The 6,000-nt window shown below is 48.6% G+C and overlaps 1 protein-coding gene across 2 annotated transcripts in view; it reads right to left on the reverse strand.

Annotated features, from left to right (window-relative positions):
* DISP1 (dispatched RND transporter family member 1) overlaps positions 1 to 2,973 on the reverse strand; it is a 119,420-nt gene extending 116,447 nt beyond the window's left edge. Inside the window, exon 1 of one of the 2 annotated variants that reach the window (XM_084828699.1) lies at positions 2,238 to 2,973. The gene's annotated coding sequence lies outside the window, so the exon portion shown is untranslated. The remainder of the gene's footprint in view (positions 1 to 2,237) is intronic. The other variant, XM_084828701.1, reaches the window with a different exon arrangement.
* Positions 2,974 to 6,000: the final 3,027 nt, after the last annotated feature.

Genomic DNA, 6,000 nt, shown 5'->3' on the forward strand with positions numbered 1-6,000 from the left:
GTGAATGTATGCCAAAGTGAAAACCTATATTTTAAGAACACTTTTGGATGAAGAGGCACGCATGATGTGTAAGCATGTCTAAAGCCAATGTGACACATGAGAAAGCAAGCAGGAACAAGTTTTGGAAACACACCAGTCTACCTCATGGGAGGCTGGTTCCAAAAACAGTAAAGCTGCAATCTCAAGGACATTTACTGGGAAACAAGCCCCACTGAACTCAGTGAGACTTGTTTCCAAGTACAAACATTTTAAGTCTTGGGCTGCAAGTCTCTCAACATCTACACAAAACTGTCAATTGAATATTAAATTCTACTGCAGCAGAATACAAGAACACACTGTTCTACAGATATCTTTGGGTTGAGTACGGAAGTACTAGTTCCCCTCTACTCAGCACTGGTTAGGCCTCATCTGGAGTACTGTGTCTAGTTCTGGGCACCGCACTTTAAGAAGGATGCAGACAAACTGGAGAGGGTTCAGAGGAGGGCAACGAAGATGATCAGGGGACTGGAAACAAAGCCCTATGAAGAGAGACTGAAAGAACTGGGCATGTTTAGCCTTGAGAAGAGAAGACTGAGGGGAGATATGATAGCGCTCTTCAAGTTCTTGAAAGGTTGTCCCAGAGAAGAAGGCCAGGATCTCTTCTCGATCATCCCAGAGTGCAGGACACGGAATAATGGGATCAAGTTACAGGAAGCCAGATTCCGGCTGAACATCAGGAAAAACTTCCTGACTGCTAGAGCAATACGACAATGGAACCAATTACCTAAGGAGGTGGTGGGGTCACCCATGCTGGAGGCATTCAAGACAAGGCTGGACAGCCATCTGTCAGGGATGCGTTGACTTGGATTCCTGCACTGAGCAGGGGGTTGAACTTGATGGTCTTATAGGCCCCTTCTAATCCTACTATTCTATGCTTCTATGAGTATGGTAGAATTTCAGGGTACCAGTGTTTAGGATAACGACAACCCTTAAGCGATTACCAGCTTAGAGTGTTCACTAACCTGGTTACATCTTTCGTCCTACAACTACTTATAAAAGTTATTTAAAAAAATATATCCTGGTATTCTTAAGCAAAGCTAATCTAGTTATTCATTAAGATATCATGGTGTGCTTAACTTTGTATGTGTACATATTGGGGTGGGTCGAGATTTAGGCCTGTGCATCTGAGCTGACAGAAGTAAACTTCCCTGCCCCCTCCTCCCCATGGCAGCCTTTCCAACCCCCCCAAACTGCAACTGGGGGGGGGGGAAACACAGCATATAGTAGCCAGGTTCAAGTGCCTTTGTGACATCAAATCACAGTGGACTAATCAGATCACAGAGCGAGCTTCCTTCCCTCATATCTATGTGCATGTTTACAAATCACCACCAAGTGATGTGAAGCGACAGAATAAATTCAAACTTGCAGTGGCAGTTGCTTTAGGCCCACATGCTCATTACACAGGCTCTGCGTGTGGGGCAAAGATGGCCATGTGTTGCAAAACCAGAAAGTGACCATGGGCCCCGCTTTTGTCTACCTCTTTACCTCCCCAGGGACCAATATAAGGACACGTCTCATTATTGTTCCTTGCAATATGATGATGCAAGGCAGGGAAAAAGAAAAGACGCAGTTGTGTTGGGTCCAGGGAGTTAAAGAAAGGGTGTATATGTGTGTAAGTGCACTCACAGAAGATGAAAACACAACCAAGACTTTTGTGACACCTTAAAGACTAGCCAGTTGACTGTGGTATAAGCTTTGGTGGACTACAGCTCATTTAAGCAAATGCATGAAGCTCATTTAAGCAAATGCATGAAGCGTTACCTAGAGTTACAGGTATACACGTGGTTGGGGCAGGGGAGGGATTGTAAAATGAGGCCAGGGGGAAATGAAATGCAGTAAGTACAGACAGTGACAATTACTTTATTAACAGTGGCCATTCACGAAACAGTTGGTAATAACAGAGATGTCCTGGCATTGGTAAGTTAATTAACCCTTGGAGGCAGCAATTCTATGCATACTTTCTTGAGAGTAAGCCCTATTGAACACGGTGGCGTTATTTTTGAGTAAACAAGATAGGATTGCACTGTGCGAGATATATTTTTTTTAAAAAAACCACCTTTATCCCGATTCAAGCCACACAGAAACTCTGCTCGTTATTCAACAACTCACCCATACCTAGCTCTCCATACACATTCCCACCACTGGCGGACATTTCACTACTTAAGGCGGCCCCACGTTTAGAGCCCTGCATCACTCACCTCCTTTGCTGGTGTGGTGTCACGATGCCTATCCCAGGTGAAATCGGCAGTTCTTCGAAGTCAACAAACAGAGCCGCCGCCGCCGCCGCTGCGGCCCGTCACTGAATTTCATTTGGCCCGCAGCAATTACTGGGGAGGGGGCGGGGGGGAAACACCCCGCCTCCTTCTCCAAGAGATCTGCCCCAGGAACAGAGAGCGCTTGGCTGCAGCCGAGAGCGATTTTGCCGAAGTACGAGGGGGGGATTTCAAGGCACACCGAGCACCAGCTTTGCCGGGCTCTAGGGAGCCATCAGCGCCAGGGTCTAGGGCAGAGCACGTGACAGAGCACGGCAGCTGAAGCCATTAGGAGCTGGCTTTGATTTTAGGGAAATAAGCTCCATGGAGCGGCGCCTGGGGTCCGGGACTCGTTCCGGGGTAAAGTATCAACGTTCCAACAGCCTCACCGGGGGAGGAAGGGGGGGGGACAAGGATACCCAGTATCCGGTCGTTACCCCGGAGTCTCTTCTAGGTAAACTAATCATGCCCAAGTATCTTCCCCACTCCGACTGTCGCCCACCCATTAAGCAACGGAAGACCAGTTCTCCCGGCCCCTTTTTTTTTATTTTTCTCCGCTCCCGTCCGCCTCCCCCACTTCCAGAGAAAATGGCATCTCCCAGAACGCCGCTTTATGTTTGCGGAAGGGAATCACTTGCTGTCGGTTTCCACTGGGCGGAGGCGCGAGCGGCGTTGCCGGAGGAAGGCCGGGCTGCGCGGGGGAAAGCAAAGCAGCGGGAGAGCTGGAAACCCTGAAGCAGCGGAGGCTGGTGGCTCCGACGTCAGTGGGGCCGGGAATCCTCCCTGTGCTTCGGTCAGAACTCTAAAGGAGCTATCCAAGGTGCTGAGCCCACGCACCCACCCCCAAAATAGCTTCAGCACCTTGGATAGCTCCGTTAGAGTTCTGGCTGATTCTGACCGAAACCCAGAGCGGATCCACTGCCCCGCCGACATCGGAGCCACCAGCCTCCACTGTCCTGAAGGTTTGGTGAGAGTCCCCCAGGGATAGGGAACATGTGGCCCTCCAGTTGTTGCTGGACTGCAACTCCCAGCAGCCCTACCCCATATAACCAATGGTGAAAGAGGATGGGAGCTCCAATCCAACAGCATCTGGACGGTCACACATTCCTGACCCCTGGGTGAGAGGATGGAAGTGTGAGCGTGAGGCTGAAGGCCTAACTATACAAGGCCTTAAAAGGCACGTTTGGGAAAGGTACTTCTATCACAGCTACACTTATTTTTATTTTCACTTATTACATTTCTAAAGCACCAACAGCCGAAGCTCTCTCGTTATTTTGAAGGAAAAGCAGCTGGTAGAGCGAGGAGAGGCCATAAAGGTTAGGCGTCTGCTCTCCTTTCAGGAGAGACTGGAAAAGAACGCGTTCAGGAAGCCCCTCAGGTCCCCAGCGCCACAGTGCCTCTTCCTCTGAGTGGCAGGCAGGCAGGGAACGGCAAGCAAGAGAAGGCAGTGGCTGCTCCTACCTTCTTTCTCTTGCTCACCCTCCCTGGTCACCATGGGAGGGAGGATTGGGCCCCCAGTGCTGCCTCGGCAGTGGTGAGCAGCTGCCAGTGCTGGGTAACTACAGCACAGAGGGTTTGCCATTGAAGGAGCAGCCATCTCCTCCCCTTGCTAACACACCTGCGCTCTCCCTCAGACTGGTCTGGTTGTGGAGACGGCCCAGCTAGCCCAACCCCCCAGCGCCCAGTGAAAGAGGGCAAGGTGATGGCTGCTTCTCCAAGGAGCAGCCACCTTTTCCTTGCTTGCTCCCTCTCCTCCACACTGCCCAGTGAAAGAGGGGGTGTGAGCAGGTCACTGCCACCTTTTGTTCCCTTCCTCTGGGTGGCCCTGCTAAGACTAATCCTTCCTGCTGCATTACCCAATGGGAGAGGATGAGCGAGAAGGTAGAGCAGCCTCCCGCAAACTGGATGTTTTGGATTACACCTCCTATCTGGGGCTGATGGGAGTTGGTCCAAAATATCTGAAGGGCACCAGGTTAGGGAAGGCTGAGTTAGAGGGTTGCAGTGTGGGAGGATAGGTGAGCAATCGGAGACAGCTGCGACCATCACTTGCCACTGTCAAGAGAAAGGCATCGCTTACGCACATGCACACATGTATGTACACCTGCCAACTCAGGATGACATGAAATGGACTCTAGTCCATCAAAACTTATGCCATAATACGTCTGTTAATCTTTAAGATGCCAGAAGGTGCCACAACAACTTCACAGTAAGCTCAAGTCTGGGACAAATGTGCTTCCCTCTAGTCATCTTCCAAACCAATTCTCACCCAGCTAATAATACCCACAACCCTCCACCCTCTTCCATCTCTCGCTTCCAACTGTCAACTGACTCAACCCCCCCCACACACCCCAACTGTGATTCCATACTCCTTCCAACTCCCCCTTCCAGTTATCTCAACATTCGGTGTGTTAATGGCCCATTACAGATAAAAAGTTCTCCCATCCCTGGTTTAAACAGAGATCAAGTCTGCAATCGTATACATGTTTATCTGAAGTAAGCCCCATTGAACTCACTGGGACTTACTTCTGAGTAGACATGTAGAGGATTGCAGTGAGATAAGAGGCATTTTAATTCTGAGAGAGTGGCAGGTTCTGAGAATAGTGTAGAGAATACAGCCAGGAGTTGGCATTTTGCGCTAGAAGAAATGTACTAAGTAATTTTGTGACCTCTCAGGACTCTATACTAGCAATTCTGTTTCAGTAGACTAATAAACATTTTCTCTCTGTTCAGGCAGACAGACACCCATGCAGTAAACAGTAATTTATGGTTGTGAAATAAGAGGCTTCCAATGAGGCTTTTTTAGTTCACACCTTTAAATTAGTCACTACCCTGAAGCACAACTGTTGAGAACTAACATTCTCTACAGACAGCATTCCAATTGAAATGGAGGTATGTGAATTGTTCCCCCAGCTAATCCTTTTTTCTCTCCATCCTTTTTCTTTTTGAACTCCCAAACCAAACCTTGAATTTCTAAGTAAATTCACTCTGGAACAACACAATACAACTCCCTTAAAAATACACAAACACACACAAGAATTCACTGCCCGTGTTTTGCAAGGCACAAAGTTTTTATTATTTTAAGCAATTATTGTTTATTTTTATATTTTAATTATGGGTTTGTAACTAGAATGTGTAATGCAATGCCACTTAACTTTCTAAAAATGCTTGGACAGTTTTCTGTACAAAAATAATACTAAACTTTTGCAACGTATTTTCAGGGTTAAAAAGGTTGGGTTGGAATCCAACAAGTGTCCCTCCACTGCTAGAAGGCTTCCATCAGTGGAACACGGAGGGGGGTGGTTCCCCCTCCGCTCTGCTGCCCCTTGTATACCCCCCAAAAATCTGCTTTCAAGGGTCCCCCAGTGCTTCAGAGCAGATTTTACAGGGAAGGTAATTGCGTCCCTCCCCATTCTGCTGACAAAACCCTTCCATCAGCTGGGGGGGGGAGGATTAATTGGGTGCCTCTGTTATTTTGAATAGTTCTACTATACTGAGGGTGCAGTCCTATCTGGATGCCTGTCAGCCTCTGAAATTGGAGGCTTAAGCCATCCAATGCAGAGCGGGAGGAGGGGCGCCTCTGCACTCACATTGTGCTGCATTTTCACTAGACGGGCGTTTTTACCAGTCTAGCTGAGGCGTTGGGGAGGGGCAGGGAAGAAGTCTGGAAAGATTGGAGGGTTCCTTGTAAGCCACCTCCCCAGTCTCTTCC

Source organism: Heloderma suspectum, chromosome 1 (genome assembly GCF_057233095.1).
Source record: "Heloderma suspectum isolate Gila_16-S chromosome 1, 16-S_ref, whole genome shotgun sequence".
Lineage (NCBI taxonomy): Eukaryota > Metazoa > Chordata > Lepidosauria > Squamata > Helodermatidae > Heloderma > Heloderma suspectum.